Here is a 21,846-nt window from a genome sequence, read left to right on the forward strand (position 1 = left end):
GAAAGGGGGACAGCTGCCCAGGGAAGTACAGTCATCTGGGCTTTTCCTGCTTTTTTGAGCGGGGGGCGGTATTGGCGAGAATGGAGGGGGACAGCTGAGAGCTGGGGAGCAAAGTTCTGAGGCAGGCTTCCTTCAGCTCCCACCCATCAAACTTCTGGGTGTTTCTGACCTCAGTTCCCTACCTCCAATGAAGAGAAACCTACTCTTCACGCGCTGAAGCACGGAGGAAAACGAATTCTTAGACCCCCTGGAAACTACTCCCCTGCTGGGCCTAAAGTCAGTTCCCAGCAGAGGAAAGTCAGTCCCCTAGAGAGGAGAGCCTGGGAGCCCCTCTGGGCACCCCGGCATCTCAAGCCAGAGCTGAGGGTAGCGAAAGTAAGGGGCCACGCCTCAGTACTGGAGACCTAGTGTCCATCTCCGAGAACTGGGGCTCTCAGGGCCCGCAGAAATCCCCCTTAGCCCTCCGATGCCCCTGGAAGGAGTCGCCCCGGGAGGGGAAATCACTCAGCTCTGAAAAGCGTCGCGAACTGGCGGTGGGAGAGTTCTAAAGCGGCCTTTCGCCTCTCGGAGTAGGTGAGGCCGAGCTGGGATGTGCGGGTTTGGGGCCCAGAGCTGCACCGCAGGACCGCAGAGGCGGGAAGCTGGCCGGAGAGGAGTGGGAAGGCGACCAAGGGCAGCAGCAGGGGCTCCTGTGGGGCGCAGGTCTATGCTGGCGCCGGGCCTGGCCTCCGCCGGCGCGGCAGAGCCTCCCGATTGCTCCCGCCGCACCCGCCCGCGGCCACTCACCCAGCCCCGCGGCCAGCCCGGGCGGGGTCGCACGCAAACAAGGATGCTTCTATTTACTCGCCTCTGCCTGTAGATTTCTAAGACATTCAGCAGGCACAATCATTAAACTAATTTGTATTTGATTGTTTGGGCGGACGGAGGGTAGTTTTATTGCGCTAAGCATTCAAGCAGGCACGCATCGCTGATTACCAGTATACATTAAATAAAGTTGTTTGTACACATTGTCTTACCACATATAGGCAGAGGCTTATTATTCTAATTACTCTAATTAGTGCATTGAAATGTTTTCTACTTGATTTGAGGAGACAGTGATTAGTTCTATTACTTCTTTTAACTCGTATTTTATGGAAAACTGTTGGTGCATGTTCAAATTACTTTATTTGCCCCTGGAATATAACGCTGACCCAAACGCAGTGAACTGCACGGCCCTTGTGGGGCCCCAACTTTGATGTGGGCCTCGGCTTGGAAGAGGCGTCTGTTATTTATTATTTCCCTCCTACCAGCGTAGCCTGGTCTCCCAGCGCCGTGCCCGCCGCCCTCGCCCCGTCCTGTGCCCCAGATGCGCCCTTCTCTGGACCAGTCCGATCGGAGGGGGAATTCGAAATCTGCTCGGACGCAGCATCGCTGGCCGCCTGCCCCGCTACTTCCCCGAGTGCGATTACTTTTAAAAGGCTCCTTTAGGCATATTTCCGTGAATCTGTTTCTTGTGCCTTAATGTTACTATTAATTGATAAGATCAGCTCATCAAACATACTATTTCGATAGGGAATTGTAATTAAAACCTTAATCCTGTTTGAGACTTTCTTCTCCCTTTAAATTCCTTTTTCTTATGAAAGGGGTGCAAAGTTCACTATAAAAAGTATTATAACAGGGAGATTAATTCGTTATCTAAATAACAATCTTTGCTATTGATCCAACGTACTTTCCGCCACCTTTTGTGTTAGTCCGGGAGGCCCTTAAAAAGGAGAATATGACAAAGCAGAAGATCTGGACCGAGCCCCACAGACTCCAATCGACTTGGGAGAGCGAGGGGATCCGCGGTCCACCCCCCTTAACCACAGTCTGAGGAAGCTTCAGAGGTGGGTCCTGGCCGGACGGGCGATGCCACTGGGGAAGCTCAGAGCTAGAGCCGCGGGCCTGGGAGCCGGGCTCCTCCGTAGTCCTCTCCCCTCACGAAGGGAGATCTGCTCAGTCTCTAGGTAAATATTCGACCGATTCTGCTTTTACTTTTAATATTTAAACTCGGATTATCCCGTCTCTAAATGCGCGTTCCTAACCTTTGCCAGTGGCTGGGATGTAATAAATCCTGGCGGGGCCGGGGCGCTCAGCCTCCCCAGGTCGCGGCCGCCGCCTCCCTCCCCCGTCCCGCCCCGCCCCGCAGGCCCCGGCCCCTCCGCCCCTCGCCGCCCGCAGCGAAAGCCGAGCCGAAATGAAATCAGCTCCTCCCTGCAGCTGACGGCTGAGCATCCTGGGCGCTGGCAGGCGGGGGAGGCCGCCCTTTATCCCGGCTGAGGAGTCCTCGGGGGCTGCAGATGGAGCCGCGGCGCCCAGAGGAGAAAGAGCGCAGCTTCCTGGAGGCAGCAGCCCCCAGGCATGGGACGGGGTAGCGAGTGGGGTCAGGGGCCGGGAGGTTGGGCGGGGTCTCTGGTTTGTGTCTGTTGGGTGGGGGGTCGGGGAACGGACCCTTTCCAAGCCTATCTCCCCTCCTCGCTAGCCCTCTTTAAAAAAGGTGGTGGCCCCAGTTTGAGAATAAGCCCCAACATCTCTGAAGCCACGAGGACCGTTTGTGCTCCCAAGTCAACTCAGTATTCCGAGACTTTCTTCTTTTCTAAGAGCTTCACCCCCTCCCCACACCCTCCTTCTTTCCGTCTAACAAAGTCTTCTTTCCCCCACGCACAGACTTGTTATGTAACAAAGTCTCCCAGGCGAGTTTAACTGGAGAATAAAGGACACCCTAGCCCCACCCCTCCTTTCGTTTCCCTTCCCTCCTTCCTCCCGGCTTCTCTTCCCCCAGTGCATCTGTTCTCCAGGACTTCTGTCCTCGCACCCAAGAAGGCTGCGGGCCTTAGCCGAGTAGAACTTTGGCGCCCCACAGTGGCATCGACTCGGAACTACCCTTGATTTTACAGCCTCCCAGTCCGCACAACTGTTTTGTTTCAGATCCAATTCTCCTTCCCCTTACTCCTCCTCTCCTTCCTCACTCTACATTCTTTCCCTCAACCCCTCCTAGGCAAACACTTATGAAGGTGACTACGCATATGACCCCTTCAAGGGTTTCTAAACATTTAGTTCTAGGTAATTCCTGAGTAGATACTGGAAAAGTTTAGCCAGAAAAGACACTACGTTCTATACCAGAAAAGTTCCCAAAGGTAAGAAGAAGCACTTCCCCAGTTCCTTAGTTCCTACATGTTGAGGCTGTTGTAGATAAGTCTTCAGTCTCTCTAAGAAGCCTCAGCTTTTGGCAGGCATTAAGACCAGAATACCAAGTTAGAAGTCACGGTTAATAACGGGTAGAATGCTTCAATCAGCAAAAATGGAGTCCAGCAAATGCTATTTTAACCCAGCCCAGGTTTCATCCGACACTTCTTACTCTATAGTAGATTTGTTCAGTTTTACCATTCAAAAGTGAGTTTTTTAAAAAGTGGATCACTTGAACAAGACTCATCCGTGGAAGAATTCTAGGGAAAACGTTCCCCTAGAAACTCCCACCAAAGTATCAGTTCAGCCTGTGTAGCTGAACTTTGCTTCTCTCAGAGCCCAGTGCATTTGTCCACCCTTACTATGGGCCATTTGCACCACGAATGTTGTTTTCTTCCTCCGCCTTTATCCCAAGTAACACAAGGAGGAGAAGAGAAAGGACATGGACTTCAGGCAGATCCCAGCAGTATTAATGGAACTGGGCAATGGACTTGAAGTCAGAATACATGCTTACTATCTATCCTTCTATGCTTACTAACCAGCAACGGGGGAAAGTCAGTTGACATCTTCAGATCTCAGTTTTCTCATGTGCAGAATGTGGATAATATTCCTTTTTTAAATTTGCAACAGGGTTGAAGTAAGGCTCAGATGAAATAATATATATGAAAGCATTGTATAAATTAGCGCAAATTCAACCTGAAGCACTACTGTTGCCAACTGCAGTGGAGGCCTCTGCTGTGACTGTCTAATAAGAAATGTTTGTTGTTTGTTTTGTTTTTTGAGACAGGGTCTCTCTCCATCGCCCAGACTGGATTGCAGTGGTGCAATCATAGCTTACTTCAGCCTCGAACTCCTGAGCTCAAGGGATCTTCCCATCTCAGCCTCCCCAGTAACTAGGACTATAGGCATGTGCCACCACGTCTCACTTTGTTGCAGAGTCTGGTCTGGAACTCCTAAGCTCAAGCAATTCTCCCACCTCGGCCTCCCAAAGTGCTGGGATTATAGGTGTGAGCCACTGTGCCTGGCTTAAGAAATGTTTTCTGACTTAAAAACAACTTATGTCTATTTGTGTGGGGGAAGAGAAATGCAGGAACAGTCATCTCAGTTGCATTTTCCAGGGAAGGCACCACCGATTCTGGTTAGCCTTAAATTGGGGCTGCAACTCAGGAGACATTTTATGGTTAGCATATTCAGGTCCTTACTTGTAGCTGAAACCATCAGTCGGGCCACCGGCGCCACACACCAGTGATTGCAGCGACTGTAGCTCCTGTGATGCGATGGCTAGCCTCGTACTCTTGCAGAGCACTCCATTTCTTCAACATCTTCAAAAATCTTGACGTTTATAGTGTCCATCTGTGGTGTCATTTATAGCAGCCTGGATTAGGAAGAGAATACTAGGCTCATGCACTTAAAACCAAGCACACACACGAAACAGCAGCACCACTAATCACCCGCAGCTTATCACGAATCCACACATGCCTACCGTCCAGAGAGCCCCAGTGGCCCAGGGCCACATTCAGTCCCTGGACTTGGCAATCAGGACGCTGTGGATCCCACAGGCGCCCCGCGACACCCTGGAGTCGCCAGGAGATGCGCTGCGGAGAAAGCCGGTGCCTAGAATGGGCTTAGGGGTCCTATTCCACTCGGAAAGTCCCCTCACCTCCCCAAGGGCCCTTCTGCCGGCGCAATGTGGGGGTCACTCCGCCACTCGAGCAGAGCAGCGAGCAGAGCAGCGGCCCAGGCCAGGCACCCCTTTGGGTGACCGCGGAGGACCCCTGGGGCGCCCAGCCAGGCCTGGCGTAGGGGGAACCCGGGCTCCTGTGCGTGTCGGGCAGGCTCCCATGGCTGAAGCAGGGGCGAAGGAACGGCTTCGCGGCGGGAGGCTCGAGGGCTGCGCCTGGGCCCGCCTGGCCTCCGTCTTGCCGCGTGAGCAGCTCAGGGCCTCCTGGGCTGTGCTGGGGTCAAGAGTTACAAACACTTCGTGTCCTCAGGAGCTCACGGGGGTGGCGAGAGGCGGTCTGGGTCTGAAGCCGCGACACACAGGGGAGCGGTAGGGCCTCGGGGAGCAGCGGGGCCTCGGCTTGGCGGCTCCCTCCGCCGCTCCGCCACCTTTCAGGACTTGGGCCAAGCCGCCTCACGAAGACCAGGAAGCGGCCTCTGCCGGAAGCCACCTGCAGCCTATGGTCCCCTCCCCAGGCGGCCCCAGCCCACGCCCGGCCGCTGTCTCCTAGATAGTTACCTTCCGAACGCCTGGAGGGCCCTGACCGTTCCCGTGTTCCACCGCAATGGGGTCGGGGGGAGGGGGAGAGGGGCGGCTGCGGTTGCCTGAGACCTTACAGGGTCTCAGGCGGGAAAGGGAAGTCAAGGCAGGAACCAGGACATCCAGGGAGAATGCAGGTCTGACATGACCCAAGGCCTTGGCAGTAGAGGAACTTTCACCAGATTGTGGAAAAGACCAAGCTGCTAGCCTGCTAGCCCCAAAGACTGCAGGACTTCCCGCCAAGCGCCGGAGTCCCTGAACCAGGACGTGTGGGCACTGCTCCCTGCAAGGTGTCGATAATGCAGGTACGTGAAGACCCATGCATTTCCAAAAGAGCAGACCTAAATACAGAACTTTGGGATCCTTAGAGAAATCCAAGTTAGGAGGTGGTTTAGCAATCTCAAAAACAAAAAAGGAAGAGTGCTTTGGCAGAAAGAAGAGAGAAGTGGAGTAGGCACTCTGGGTAGGAGGCAACTGGCACAATGTGAGGCAGGAAGCAGGAAAAGGCAGAGGGCGAGCAGGTTTGCTGGGCTGGGCCGGGGAGCTGGAGCTGGCACCTGGCATAAGAGGGCTGCTAAGGGAAACAGTGTATGGAGTTAATTGGTAAAGGGTCTGGAAGAAGTTTTAATTAGACTCAAAAGGCAATTAAGAGCCGTCGTAGAGGGGGAGATTCGATGGAAATAATGCTCCTGGAAGGAAGAAAGTTGGCACAGTGCATCGGATAGGTTGGAAAGTGGTAAGGAATGAAAGCAGGGAGGTTAACTAGTAGGAGGTTGCTGGTGTAGATCTCACTCAAAGTGGTCAGTCAGGGAAGTTTGAAAAGGATAGGCAAATGATTGGTGCCTGAATTGCTGTAGGGTCAAAAAACAAAAAAGGAAGAATGGTGAGACCATGATTACATTTGGGGGGAAGCAAATGGGCAAGCATAGAGAGATGAGAACAAAAGAGAATTGTAGAAATTGTGTTCAGTTTTACATGTGCTAGTTTTACTAGTTTATTTCTCTTTTCCTTCCTCCATCTCCCCCACCTCCTCCTAGGAATATCACGAAGTCATCAGGATAGCAGGTTTTTCAGCAACATTTAGCTATTTACTGAAACTACCTCTAGTGCTGACCCTAGTAAAAGCAACTTAATTTCAATTCAGGAAATTTCATTAAGAACCTCATACATGCTAATAAATGGTACCTCTGTAACTGCGAGAATGTGAAGGAAAAAAATGTACATGATCAGAGGCCTCACATTTTTTTCTTTTTCTTTTTTTTTTTTTTTTTTTTTTTTTGAGAGGGAGTCTCACTCTGTCACCCAGGTAGGAGTGCAGTGGCGCTATCCCAGCTCACTGCAAGCTCCACCTCCCAGGTTCACACCATTCTTCTGTCTCAGCCTCCCGAGTAGCTGGGACTACAGGCACCCACCACCACGCCCAGCTAATTTTATGTATTTTTAGTAGAGACGGGGTTACATGATCAGAGGCCTCACATTTTTTTCCTTTTTCTTTTTTTTTTTTTTTTTTTTTTGAGAGGGAGTCTCACTCTGTCACCCAGGTAGGATGCAGTGGCGCTATCCCAGCTCACTGCAAGCTCCACCTCCAGGTACACACCATTCTTCTGTCTCAGCCCTCCCGAGTAGGCTGGGACTACAGGCACCCACCACCACGCCGCCGTGCTTTCACCATGTTAGCCAGGATGGTTTCAATCTCCTGACCTCGTGATCTGCCCGCCTCGGCCTCCCAAAGTGCTGGAATTACAAGCGTGAGCCACCACGCCTGGCCAGAGGCCTCACATTTTTCATTTGTAGTAGGTGCTATCCATGGTGTGGAGAAAGTTTTATAGAAAGACGGCAGCCAGGCTTGAGAAGGAGACCTGCTTGAGACACATCATTTCTTTTTCATGTATCTTCTGCCACATATTTTCATCCAAATGTTTATTTGTTTCCAAGACAGCTAAAGAAAGGAGTCTATTTTAAAGAAATTTAGACATACATTAAACTTTCCTTGTTTAACACATTCAGTCAACTAAAACTATGGGAGGTCATATTTGGAGAGAAGACATTTGTTTATATTTAATATCACTTCCTAAAACACAAAAACCACTCTCTAAGGTTTCCTAGACTTTAAAAGATAGGAGTGGTACACTGTATTGCTTTCAGTTAGGAAAAAGGAAGGCAATTTGAATAGGGGCCAGTGGAACACAAATATGCCAATATTCTCTTGAATATAGTGTAAAGTAACTGAGATTGCCTGGTTTTAAATACAGAGCATACGAAAAATTGAAAACTTTTCCTCTTAGATCAAGAACAAGACTAAGGTGCCCACTCTCACCACTTTCATTCAATATAGTATTGTAAGTTTTAACCAGAGCATTTAAGCAAGAAAAAGAAGTAAAAGGCATGAGAATTGGAAAGAATGAAATAAAATGGTCTCTGTTTGTATGTGACATGATCTTACATATAGAAAACCCCAAAGACTACATCAAAAAACTTTTAGAACTAGTACATGAATTCAATAAAGTTTTAGAATATAAAACCAACAAACAAAAAATCAGTAGCATTTCTATACACCAACAAAAAAACTGAGAAAGAAACCAAGAAATTAATCCCATTTATAATAGCAACCAAAAAATAAAATATTTAGGAATAAATTTAACTAAGGAGGTGAAAGATGTACAGTGAAAACTATAAAACATTGATGAAAGAAATTGAAGACACAAATAAATGGAAATATATCCTGTGTTCACGGACTGGAAGAATTGATATTTGTTAAAATGTCCATATGACCCCAAATGATCGACAGATTCATTGCAATCCCTATCAAAATTCCAATGATATTTTTCAAAGAAATAGAAAAAAGCAATTCTAAAATTTATCTGGAACCACAAAAGAGCCTGAATAGCCAAAGTAATCTTGAGCAAAAACAACAAAGTTAGAGGCATCACACTACCTGATTTCAAAGTATGTTGCAAAATGTTAAGTAATCAAAACAGTATAGTGCCGGCATAAAAACAGACACATAGACCAATAGAACAGAATAGAGAGTCCAGACGTAAATCTATACATTTACAGTCAATTAATCTTTCACAAAAGTGCCTAGAACACGCAGTGGGGAAAGGATAGTCTCTTCAATAAATTACATTGGGACAACTGTATATCCACCCATAGAAAAATGAAATTGGACCTGTATCTCACACTATATAAAAAAATCAACTCAAAATGGATTAAAGAATTAATGAAACTGTAAAACTACTAGAAGAACAAATAGTGTGAAAGCTCCTTGACATTGGTCTGGAGAATGATTTTTTTGGATTTGACCGTAAAACACAGGCAGGGAAGCAAAAATAGAAAAATGGGATTGCATCAAACTTAAAAAGCTTTCCACAGCAAAGGAAACAATCAACAGAGTGAACAGACAATATTGGCAAACCATACCTCTGATAAAGGGTTAATATCCAAGTCATATAAGAAACTCAATTCAGTAGCAAGAAAACAAATAGCTCATTTTTTTAATGGTCAGAGGACCTGAATAGATATTTCTCAAAAGAAGACATATAAATGGTCAACAGGTGTATGAAAAAAAAGCTCAACATCATTAATCACTGGAGAAAAGCAAATTAAAACCACAGTGAGATATCACCTCACATCTGTTAGAATGGTTACTATAAAAAAGAGAAAAAATAAGTGTTGGAGAGGATGTGAAGAAACAAGAACCCTTGTCCATTATTGGTTGGAAATTAAATTAGTACAGCTATTATGGGAAACAGTATGGAGTCTCCTCAAAAAATTAAAGAAATAGAACTACCCTATGATCCAGCAATTCCACTTCTAGATATATATTCAAAGGAAATAAAATCCGTTTGTCAAAGAGATAATTGCACTCCCATGTTCATTGCTGCATTATTTACGATAGTCAAGATATGGAATCAATCTAAGTGTCCATCAATGGATGAATGGATAAAGGAATAACACACACACACACACGAATACTACGAAGCCTTAAAAAAGAACATCCTGTCATTTGTGACAACATGGGCGAACCTAGAGAAATTTATGTTAAGTGACAAAAGCAAAGCACCCAAAGACAATACTGCATGATGTCACATACATGAGGAATCTAAAAAAGTTGAACACATAGAACAGAGAGTAAAATGGTGCCAGGGGCTGGAGGTGGGGGTGGGGAAATGTTGCTTAAAGGGTACAGAGTTTCAGTTAGACAAGGTGACTAAGTTATGGAGATCTATTTTTTATTATGATGAATATAGTTAACAACAATGTATTTTTGAAAATTTCTAATAGATTAGATCTTAAATATTCTCACCTCAATAAGTATATGAAGTGATGGAATATATATATATATATATATATATATATATAATTTTATTTTATTTTTTTTATTTTTTGAGACGGAGTCTCACTCTGTCACCCAGGATGGAGTGCAGTGGCGCAATCTCAGCTCACTGCAAGTTCCACCTCCCGGGTTCACGCCATTCTCCTGCCTCAGTAGCTGTGACTACAGGCGCCCGCCACCACGCCTGGCTAATTTTTCATTGTATTTTTAGTAGAGACGGGGTTTCACCATGTTAGCCAAGATGGTCTCGATCTCCTGACCTCGTGATCTGCCCGCCTTGGCCTCCCGATGGATGATGTATTAATTAGCTTGATGTAATCATGTCATAATATATACATATATCAAAATGTTATATACCATAAATATATAGAGTTTTTATTTGTTAATTATACCTTAATAAAGCTAGGGGAAAAATAAAAACAGAGCGTGGACTGACTTCCATATAATTTCTCTTCTTCTTCTCTATGCCATAGATAGTCAACCTAAGTCAGTTCTATTTTCCACTTCCTATTTGAAAGAAAGCTAACCAGAGGTCATTAATTTCTTTTACTTGGAAGCTCCCTACATAGTATTCAGAATTTTTTTAAAAATACTTTTCACCTAAAAATGTTAGTTAGAAATTAAAATTTTTAGGCTGCTGGGAAAAAATGAGAAATTATTTTCTCTAACAGTTGTCAGAATAAAATTTTGCTCTAATTTGTTAAGGGAATTAAAGTTTTCGGAGTCATTTTGCTAGCATCTTTTCAGATGTAGACATACTACTCCCACATATACCCCTGTATATTTGAAAAAATGTACGATAACCTCTCAGATGCAACTAAGTGGACTAGAGAGGCTACTGGCTCTGAGTTAGAAGGTGTATGTATGGAGTGGGAAAAGTTGCAGGATGCCCTACTTCTCTGCTGTTATTAGCATGGTCTCTCAAATTGGAAAGAAAAGAAAAAGCTATTATGAAATGGAACTGCATGGGGGGCTGAATTTTCAGAATTATCTCTATAGTGAGGCAGCATTTTAGAAACCAATAAAAAAAGTTTATTTCTGAAAGAGCTTCATGTAGCATAGATCTGAATGGCATCTTAATTAGATGATAAATATAAAATATAAAATTTTTATAATTTTGCAGTATTTTCCATAGAAAGATAAAAAGAAAAATTTACCAATTACCTGCACACCTACCATACAGTTTAAGAAATAAAGCACTGCCAACATGTTACTTCTCCTGAGTTACAGCTGCTTGATCGCCTTTTCCTCTCTTCTTCAACCGAGGTATCCACCATGCTGAATTTGGTATTTACCATTTCTACGAATTTCTTTATATTTTTACACACATATTTGTATACTTGAGAGTTTGTGTTTTAAAACTATATGAATTATGTAAAACTTTTGAATAAACCACACTTCATAGAACATTTAAAAGTATCTCAAATGCAAAAGACAATCATCTTGCATATACTGCTGCACTTTTCAGACTTACATAATGCAATATTTTGGTTTAAAGGCCTATATGGCCCTTCCAAACCATTTATTTTTTCAAAAACTTGAAACACTACAGAGAAAAGTAAAAGACAGAATGGATAGTGGTAACAATATTTATATTTTGCCTTTTTAAATAATAGCAAGGCCTATATGTTTTACAGATTATCAGCTCAGTTGTGTATATAAGAAAAAGAAAATATCCCAGCATATGTGTGACTTATAAATAACTGAGTGTTCTAACAGTTTCCACTTCAGAAATATTTACTTCTGAATGAAAAACATTTTTCATTTTGAATACTTTTATGAGTATCAAATGATTCAGGAAGAATTCTGCCGTATGCATCAAAAGGATTCAGAAATAAAAAAGGTATAATAGTTTTTTTCTCCAATTATAAATAAAAACAAGTGTGGTAGATTGTGCCCGAAGATGGTCACAAGAGCCTCCATCCTACACACTTTCTACAGTGAGATTTTGCCACATCTCTCAAGTGGTAAAGTTATTCCCACCATCACCAACCCTACCTAAGCTGGGCTGGTTCTTGTTTTGATCAATAAAATGCAGTTTTAGAAATGACCCTAGATGGCTTGCAAAGTTAAGTTTTAAGAGACCTTGTAACTTCTATTTTTGCAGTCTTGTAAGTGCTGAGAGGAGAAACGAGGTACCCAGCAAACAACCCAGCTGACCCCAAACCCAGCCAATCAGCTAGCTGAATGAAGCCCCAAGTGAGCTCAGATACATAATACATACCAACACAACACAAACACATACCCATTTCCAGAGAACAGAATTGCCCAAACAGTCCACAGAATCGTGAGAAATAATTAATCTTTATTGCTTTAAGACATACATTTTGAAGGGTTACACTACAGCAACAAATAACTGAAAGAGTGATATGAGAATGGGTTTGTGTTGTAAGTTTAGCATATTTGCACTGTGAGGTCAAGTTATAGGAAAATTTTCACAAAGAAAAAAATCTTACCTGTTCTGCATCAGGGTAAAACTCAACATTTAAAGGTTCTTGAGGTGCCATTCCTGCCCAACTTACAATCCTCTGAGGTATGTCAAATGTGAGTGAAGGACTTTACACTAGATACAATTTTCAACTAACCAGTCCAAATGATACTGCTTGACACTTATTGCTAAGTGTGTGGGAAACCTTGAACTACTCAAATATCAATCTTACTTATAAGTGCCACGAGGAATTTATAACCCAAGACCATAAATTCATACCAACCTCTAGAAGAACAGAGGCAGGTGAATATTAGGTGCAAGCTGACTCAATTTAAATCCTTAGTTGGAAAAGAATTCAAACCTACGAGGGGTAATAGAAGAAAATGATTTTGCAGTGTTTATTAATATGAGAAAGTGATATTTAGCAGGAAGAAGTAGGATGATACTTTCTGTGGGGAACAACTGGAAATGACAAAGGGATATTGTCCTTTTTAAGAAATGGGTAGGAGAAAGAGTTGCTTGTAAGAATATATTTTTAAAAAATAGTAGTGTATGACTATTAGGACTCTTTCATTTGCAAACAACTAAAACTAACATAGACTTAACAAACAAAAAAACTCAAACAAAGATTTATTAGATCATGCAACTTCTGCAGTGGCTCTATCCCTGAGGACAAACTAGATTATCAGGACTGAGTCTGGTTGTCTTCCTTTCCTGGCATGTGAACTCATTCTGATGTCTAGAAAGCTTGGTAGTATGTTAGGCATCTATTTGGTACTACCAGAAGTCCCAGCCACCCAAGCCCAGAAAACTTTATTGAGTGTGTGTGTGCGCATGTGCATGTGTGCGCGCGTGCATGCAAGTACATAGGGGCAGAGTGTGGAAGTGGGGAGGTGCTTTGATTGCCCAGTTTCCACATCATATATCAATCTTTAAAACCAAGGAAATAGCTCCACCCAAACCACATGTCCTGAGAGTCTGAGAGTGGTGTTTTTCCAAAGAAAGTCAGGATGGAGGTTCAAGAAAGGTTAAAAGGTGGCTGAATAGAAAAAAAAAAAAAAAAAAAAAAAGGAATTAAAAATCATGTCCATATAATCAATGTACTTTTAATATAATAATGCTTATATTTTAAACATCTCTAGGCTAAGACATAAAAGTGAAGGAACTTTTTCCTTTCTATCTTGACTTAGCAACTTATTGGTTGAACCAATATGTAGGTGAGTTACAAAAGTGAGGATTTTTGGTAGTCTTTAACCTACAGTTTTCCTATTTCTTTCTATATAGGTAATAGATCTTTTGAGAAAACTGCTCTTAAAAAAGTAAAATATTTCATCTTAAAAATGTTCTTATTTGAAATTCCACAACATTCTTAATGAAAAAAATATTATCTGCATAATTACATTAAATGGCTTCTGGAATACATTACCACTAATGATGCCAATAGAGTTAGTCCAGATGCAAACTATAAAAACATCCATTATCTTTTGTCCTTGAAGGAACTTCAAAAATTGCTTTTTTTCTTATAAGAAGCCTATGAATACTATACATAATTTCTTGCATTTTGTTTTGTGAACTGTTCTACAGAGCCTCAATATCTCACAAAAGTTTGAGATTTTCAAACCATATTCCATAATTTTGTAATTTTTTCTGTAGCCCAGTATCATAATTGATTTAACGAATGTAGTAGCAAAATACTTAATCTGATTTTTATTTTGCTTCCTAGCTTGTATTCAGCTTACATATATTAGGTAGTGCTGGATGCATCAAAAAACATTTTACTAAAAAAGAAACTAAATCACCATTATTGGTAATAAATGAAAGTTGAAAGTAGGTTTCATTGTGTATCAGTGTTATGTTAGCTTACAGAATTTTTTAAAACGCAGTGATAAAATATTTAACTTAAATATTCTTAAGCAAAAGTCCTACAAAAAATGGTGTTTATTAAAAAGATTAAGTCGATGTTTGTAAGGTAGGCAAGAGTATGCTAGTAGAAAAGTCTACACACTTAACATCCAATGAATGACTAGATCTCTCAGATAAAGTATATATAGTGCAAACTTCTGTTAGCTCTGAGTAATTGTCTGTCATGGACTTTAGAACCTGTAAAATGTTTTGAATCCAGTTAATAAAATATCTTTCTTTTCCTGTATATAATTGTAGGTCACTAGTGTTTTTGGCTTTATTGGGAAGAATATTAGTTATTCAGAACCAAAAGAATGTGTATATACAGAGAAAGAGACTTATTATAGGAATTGGCTCCTGTGATTATGAACGCTGGCAAGTACAAAATCTTCAGGGAAGGCTGGTGGGCTGGAGACCCAGGAAAGCTGATGCTCTGAAGTTCCAGTCTGAAGGCCAGCAGGCTGGAGACCCAGTGTTCCAATTTGTGAAGGCAGTCTGTGGTAGAACCAGGAAGAGTCAAGATTGCAGTGAAGTCCAAAGGCAGGCTGATGGAGAAATTCTGTCTTGCATTAGGGAGGGCAGTCTTTTTGTTCTCTGCAGGCCTTCAAATGATTAAATGAGGCCCACCGACATTATGGAGGGCAATCTGCTTTACTCAAAGTCCACCAATTTAAATGTTACTCTCATCCAAAATACTCTCACCCAAAATACTCTCACAGAAACACCCAGAATAATGTTTGACTAATTATCTGCGCATCCTATGGTCCAGCCAAGTTGACAGATGAAATTAACCATCACAAGTCCAGTCCCTGCCAAGTTGGCACCCATATGCGTCTCCTTGAACCACACTTAATCATCATATAAAGACAATAACAAAGTCATATGTATTAGGCTGTTCTTGTGTTTCTATAAAGAACTACCGGAGACTGAATAATTTATAAAGAAAAGAGGTTTAACTGGCTCACAGTTCTGCAGGCTGTACAAGCATGGCACTAACATCACTGGGCTTCTGGTGAGGCCTCAGGGAGCTTTTACTAATGATGGAAGGCAAAGCAGGAGCAGGCACTTCACAGGGCAAAAGCAGGAGCAAGATAGAGAGAGAGGTGGGGTAGGAGAGGTGTCACATACTTTTAAACAACCAGATCTCGTGAGAACTCACTCACTATCATGAAGACAGTGCCAAGCCATGAGGGATCTGCCTCCATGACCCAAACACCTCCCACCAGGCTCCACCTCCAGCACTGAGGATTACAATTCACCATGAGATTTAGGTGGAGACAGACATCCAAACTACATCATCATACTTCCACCTAAAATGATAAAACAATCCTATGTACAACCAAAAATACAGCCTTTCCTCAGAAAAGGATGCAAAGTCCCTGGATGATGTTTTCTCTTCTCCTCCATATCCCATAACCTAAATACTATAAAGTTAACACTACTTAAATACTATGATATAAAGTCAATACATCTTATGTTACATGATAAGGAGATAACAGGGGAAAGAAAACACAGATGTTTGCTACACATACACATATTCAAAACAGTATGAGGAAATACACAAGACAGTTACAGTCCTCATTTCTGTAACTGGTCATGTGGTCATAGCTAGAATTCATAACTACCTTATTCCACTACCCATTCCCATTGCCTTCAGCAAGCATCTCAGCTGGTTATAGTTCTTAACCTGCTTGGGTGGCCCAAATCTTTATTCCTGAAGAGTCTGGGATATTAGTAGTATCGCTAGATTGGGTTGTTTTGTGTTTCTATTGACCGTAATCACAGAGCATGGTAATATTAAGAGCCAGCCCTAAGGGATATTCCAGACATATGCTTCCTTCCTTCCATTAGCATTCCAGTTGTCCCTTGGTAATCAGGATCAATCACCCCAGCCAACATCATAACTACCTTTTTTGTCTGTTGACTCAAAGGCATAAGGAACCTCAAGGGGCCAGGTGGCAGTTTTGATTTCCAATTCAACGGAATAATTGTTGTTCCTCCTGGTAGAAGCTGTCCTCCTTTTAAAAATAAGACCTCCAGGCCAGCAGAGTATAAGGTCATAGAAAGCAAAAATTTTGCTAATGGGTCACTAGAAGTAAAAGTGAGCAGTGCTACTTCCATTTCCCCCCCTTGATTCCTGGACCTGTGTATCCTAGCTATGGGAGAGATGGGACCATATATTGACACAGATTCAGAACATACCCAGCTTCCCAGAGAACCTTGCTCCAGTCCTGCAAAGTATTGTCACCTAGCTGGCACTGTAACTGACCTTCAAAAGGCCATTCCACCACTCTATCAAGCCAGCTGCTTCAGGATGGTGCAGAACATGGTAAGACCACTGAATTTCATGAGCCTTGTTTGATCAGAAGTAATGCTTTATGGAATACTATGATGGCAGATAAGGCATTTCATAAGTCCACAGATGGTAGTTTTGGCAGAAGCACTGTGTGCAGGGAAGGCAAATCCATATCTGAAGTGTTTATCCCAGAAAGAAGAAAATGATGCCCCTTCTATGATGGAAGCGGTCCAATGTAATGAACCTGCCACTAGGTATGATTGCATAAAAGCTGGAATCTTACAGATAATTTAGGGTATGTCTACTGGTAATAAAATGACACAAGAACTATCATATTTTCAGGGAACTGACTTTTCTGTGTGCTAAACATAGGAGATTCCATAGCCGGGCCTCATTGGACTCTAAAGCTGTATATCATTTGGAGAAACTGCTGGGTCCACTACTCAACTGTTTGGTGCTGAGCTTAAGTTCTTAAGACAGGTGTTACTTGAGCATTAGCCCAAGCAGATCTGTAGGTCACTTGACAGTGTACAGACACATGGGCATTTCCAAGCACTAGAGCAGGTGTAAAGTAATAAACAGAAAAGTCTGGGCCACAGAGGGAGAAATGTCCTAAAAAGTGGACAGTTTTAATCTGGTTCAATCTTATTTTACTAAAAATATTTAATACAACAGCTACTTTTTTCCCTTCAATATTCAAAGTCCTTTGAACCTCTGGTCTAAAGAACCTTGGTTTTGTTACAGACAGGAATATCTTTATGGCATAATAACCTCTACCAGTGCGTATATTGTGTTAGAGCGCATGCACCAGATTTTTTTTTTTTTTTTTTTTTTTTTTTTTTTTTTGAGACAGGGTCTCGCTCTGTCACCCAGGCTTGAATGCAGTGGTGTGATCTCACTGCAAGTTCTGCCTCCTGGCTCAAGCCATCCTCCCATCTCAGCCTCCCAAATAGCTAGGATCACAGGTGTGTGCCATCATGCCCAGCTAATTTTTGTATTTTTTTGTACAGACAGGGTTTCACCATGTTGCCCAGCCAGGTCTTGAACTCCTGGGCTCAAGCGATCTGCCCCCCTCAGGCTCCCAAAGTGCTGGGATTACAGGCATGAGCCACTGCACCTGGCCAAATTATTCTTTTAGTCAGTTTTTTAATCAAGATTTCTAGTTTTCAGAGGAAATTCTGAATGTTATTAGCCATTCATACACCTTTCCCATATATGTATCCCATGAAAGTCAAGTGCTTATGGGAAGGTAAATCTGGTGCTTTCCCCAACATTGAATTCACAGTTGGAGTTTCATATTTCAATTAAGTAATTAAATCCTGTTGAAATTAAACATCAACTTTCAATTGCCATAATTCAAAATAAATTATCACATATATCTGAAAAACAGACAAGAAAAAGATGGGAAGAACAGAGTTTGCAAAAGGGATGATAATTCTGAAAGTATTTTAAATTAAAATGACTTTCAAATAGATGGGAAATTAAGAGAAAATAAAACTGCCTTTAAAAACATTGCCTACTTTATTAAACTTGGATTTTAATAGCCTTGCCTTATACTGGAGACAGGCCAAGCTGTGGGTAATCACCAGTATTTGTCAAACAATTATTTACTGAGCACCTACTATGTGCCAGATACTATTCTAAGTCCTAGCAATATAGCAGTGCCAAGACAAAGTACTTGTGCTTGAAGAACTTAAAATTATAGAGGAGTGGATACAAATGAATACATGTCAAATAGTCAAAAGTGCTATAAATAAAACTATAGCAAGTTATAAGGGCTAATGATTGATGAGGAGAGGGGAATATGCTGTTTTAGTTTGGGTGGTCAATAAAGGCCTCTGTGCATAGGCAATATTTGAGCAGAGATCTGAAGAAAGTGAGACCTGGAGGGCTGAAGATACATAGGGAAGAGCATTTTAAGTGGAGTATTTCAGCAAGGAGCAGGGTGCAGAGAGCTGGGGGTGGGGATGGGAGTAGGGGAAGGAGCCGGGGACATAAGGTTTCAAAGGTAGCAAAGATAAAGGGCTTTGGTTTTTATTCTGAAGGGTTTTAGGCACAGAAATGACATTATCTGACTATGTTTTAAAAGGAGGACTAGATTGTAAGGAAACAAGGAAGAAGCAAAGAGATTGGATGCACTAATTCAACAGTAGTTCTCATTTCATAGTATTTCATTCTGAGATTGACCTACCCTGTATGTTTCTGGGGAATGCTAATACTAATCAAAGCACTTTCATTTCAAAGGAACATTAAGGTATTTTGGTTTCTACATTTCTAAACTTTATATATGAAAATAATACCATCACTTACAGTGACAATTTATAGCATTGGACTAGTGTATAGTCCAATACACTAAATGTAGTGACAAAAATTAATTCATAAAGATAAAATACAAACACCAAATAATGAGACACATGGTATTAATAATTAATTTTAAATTATTATACTAAGTATGTAGTATCCCAGCATGTGAAAGGTTTTTTTTTCCCTATTATCACCAAAATAATTTATAGGGTTTGTACTGCTTAGGTTACTTCGGAAACCTGGGGTACTTGTTAAAAATGTAGTTTTCTGGCTTTGTAGTATCAGAATCTCCAGGGGTTTGTGGACTCGAAATTTACATTTTAAACAAGCTTCCAGATGATTCTTACATATACATGTTTAAATCAGTGACTCTATGGTAAAGGAAGAGAATTTTAGTGATTTGACTATTTTAAAGCTAGGTTCCGCTACTTGAATACTAAGTAAAAACAAGGAAGATCATATCCTATTACTTTATCTCAAATCCATTTTTGAATAGAGGGATACAAATAAAAGAAAATTAAAGTTTTACTGCTCTGCAATACTTCTAAAAAAAAACTGAGTTAAACTATAATAAAAATTGCAGGATATGCTTTGTTAATTAGGTGACAATAAAAAAGCATTAGAATGAGACCTTTACACTGAGAACGACCTTAGGAACCTTTTGGAACAACTTGCTTAGTTTACAGATGAGGAAGTTGAGACTCAAAGTTAAATAGTCAAAAGGTAGCACAGTTGATTATGGATTCCTCACGACTCGTTTCGGAAATATTTCTATTAGTTAATCCTATTTTTTATTTCCCATGGAATTAGGTGATTATTTGGGTAAAATCTTAAAAACAGTGAGGATCTTTCTAAAAATTCTGAACCTAAACCAGTGTATTCAATATTATACTTCTTTTTAAAAAATTAAGATCTTATTTTGTTTTATATTGAGATATTCTGGCTACTTAAAGAGCTGAAATATCTGTAGTACACTGTAGTACCTCGGGTATTATTATTCAGAATTATTTGTTCCCAAAACCTTTGGATGTGACTTACAATGGTTCCCTATAGGAAGAGCAACTTTGCTGACCAATGACTGGGTTTAGCCACGTGACTTGCTTGGTCAACACAATGCAAACAGACTTGATGAACTTTTCAGTGCATTTCACAATGCTGCCAGTTCTCTTGCTTTAATGCCCTCTGCCACTAGAAGGGCATATCCCAGGTAGGGCCTTCTCTTTCAGCCTGGGGCCTGAATAGAGTAAACCTGAACCTGAATCACATCCTGAAGTGCAGCCACAGCAATTAACCCACAGCAGCCAACAAGCCACACAATGAAAAATACATGTTGTTGAAAGCTACTGAAACAATGGAGGTAGTCTGTTACCCATTGTACTCTAATAAAAGCTAATACATACAAGCTCCCAAATCTGGATCAAGTCTGGTACCTGAAACAGACAGATTATCAAAAGTAAAAATTCTGAGGTTTTCTGATCAAGAATCTTTGTTACAAAATGGGTAAATATCTTATTAATGTGCCTGCAAATACATTAGTGATAGAATGTTTTTATACGGTTTAGAGCTTGGTATATGATAGGTTCATATCTGAATTATGGTCATTTTTGTTTGGAAAATAGGTGTAATGAATCTACACGACAATTTCATAATGTAAAATTGCACCAACATGCACAAAGGAAATGCCACAATTTATCTGGGGATATAATTTTCAAAGCCATGGAAATACAGGGAAACTCTTTAAAAAAATTATAATCCCATAAACACACAATGCTCTTATCAATTTATATGATTTATGTCAGATTTACATCAGCAAAATAATTTGCTTATAAAATTTTTCAAAGCTTTTATATGCTTAATTTTCCTAGATTATTATTGTTTAGAACATTTCTTTTAATTTTATTCTTGTAATGTATTTGATGGCAAATAGGAATTTCATAGATTTTGAAGGATCATTTAACTACACGTAATGCTATAGCTTATTATGACTATTTTTCAGAAATTATGGGATCAATGTTTAATAACTTTATCTGGCAGAGGGGACCTGGAGCCAGTTCATATCATCTCAAAAGAGCAAAGTATGTGTGTCTCATTCCAACTCAGCATTAAGTGACTTCACATTGATAGCTTGAAATCAGCCAGATGGGAGTATTACATGACAAAAATTGGGAAGCACTACAAATTGGAGCTTTTTTTTCTCCCAAGAGTTGGTAGCTAACCACTTATCAGTGTACCACTAGGCTTAAGAAATTCCCCTTCTTTGACACTTGGTATTTTAATGTTTAAAATATTTTTTTAATCGCCCAGATGTTTATGAGGGGAGACCTAAGGTTATGGAGAACTGAAGCTAGTGGCTTGCTACACAGGTTTATAAGGGCTGAAGGCACTGAGGAACGTGGCCTGATGATGCTCCAGGAGCACTCTCCATTCATACTCTAGGCCCTGGTAAAATGGATGCACCTAGAGCAGGAAATGAAAAAGACTCTTGATTTTGCAAGGAGTGTATATAGATCGTAAAGCGGAAGGCACTTTGAAAGACAAAGGCAGAACAGTCCTCAATCTACGTGTTTCTCTTTTCTGTGCACATGTCCAGACATACCCTGCTGACAGTGAAGATAACATATAATAGGGACACATCTTGTAAATTCAATTTGACAAATATTTCTGATTATTAGGACTTAAGAACATTTATTTTAGATTTTACTGGATGGAGTTATTTTTATGACTTTCAAATGAAGTTACTAGGGCTTCAACAATATTGACTCTATTTGGGGTATCTGTCAGCAAAAAACATATCAAGTAAGAAGAATGGTGTGTCAGAATTTATGTTAGTATTAACAATTCTCTTGCCTTGGTTTTTGTAATCTTAGCAGCAATTTATAAATATGCTATAGAAAGCGTTGCAGAAATATAACTTCCCACTAAAAAAAAAAGTTTAACAAAATTAGCATATATTTACTGGAGAAGCTGAAATAAGTATATGTAGGTGTGTATATATACATGTATGTATACGTATGTATGACTATACATATAATAGGGTTCACATTTAAAGTATTTATTTGTAAAGAAATGATTCTCATGATAAACTACCCCTTTTCCTTCATTCTCAGACTTCAGCA

Source organism: Macaca thibetana, chromosome 4, assembly GCF_024542745.1.
Source record: "Macaca thibetana thibetana isolate TM-01 chromosome 4, ASM2454274v1, whole genome shotgun sequence".
Classification (NCBI taxonomy): Eukaryota; Metazoa; Chordata; class Mammalia; order Primates; family Cercopithecidae; genus Macaca; species Macaca thibetana.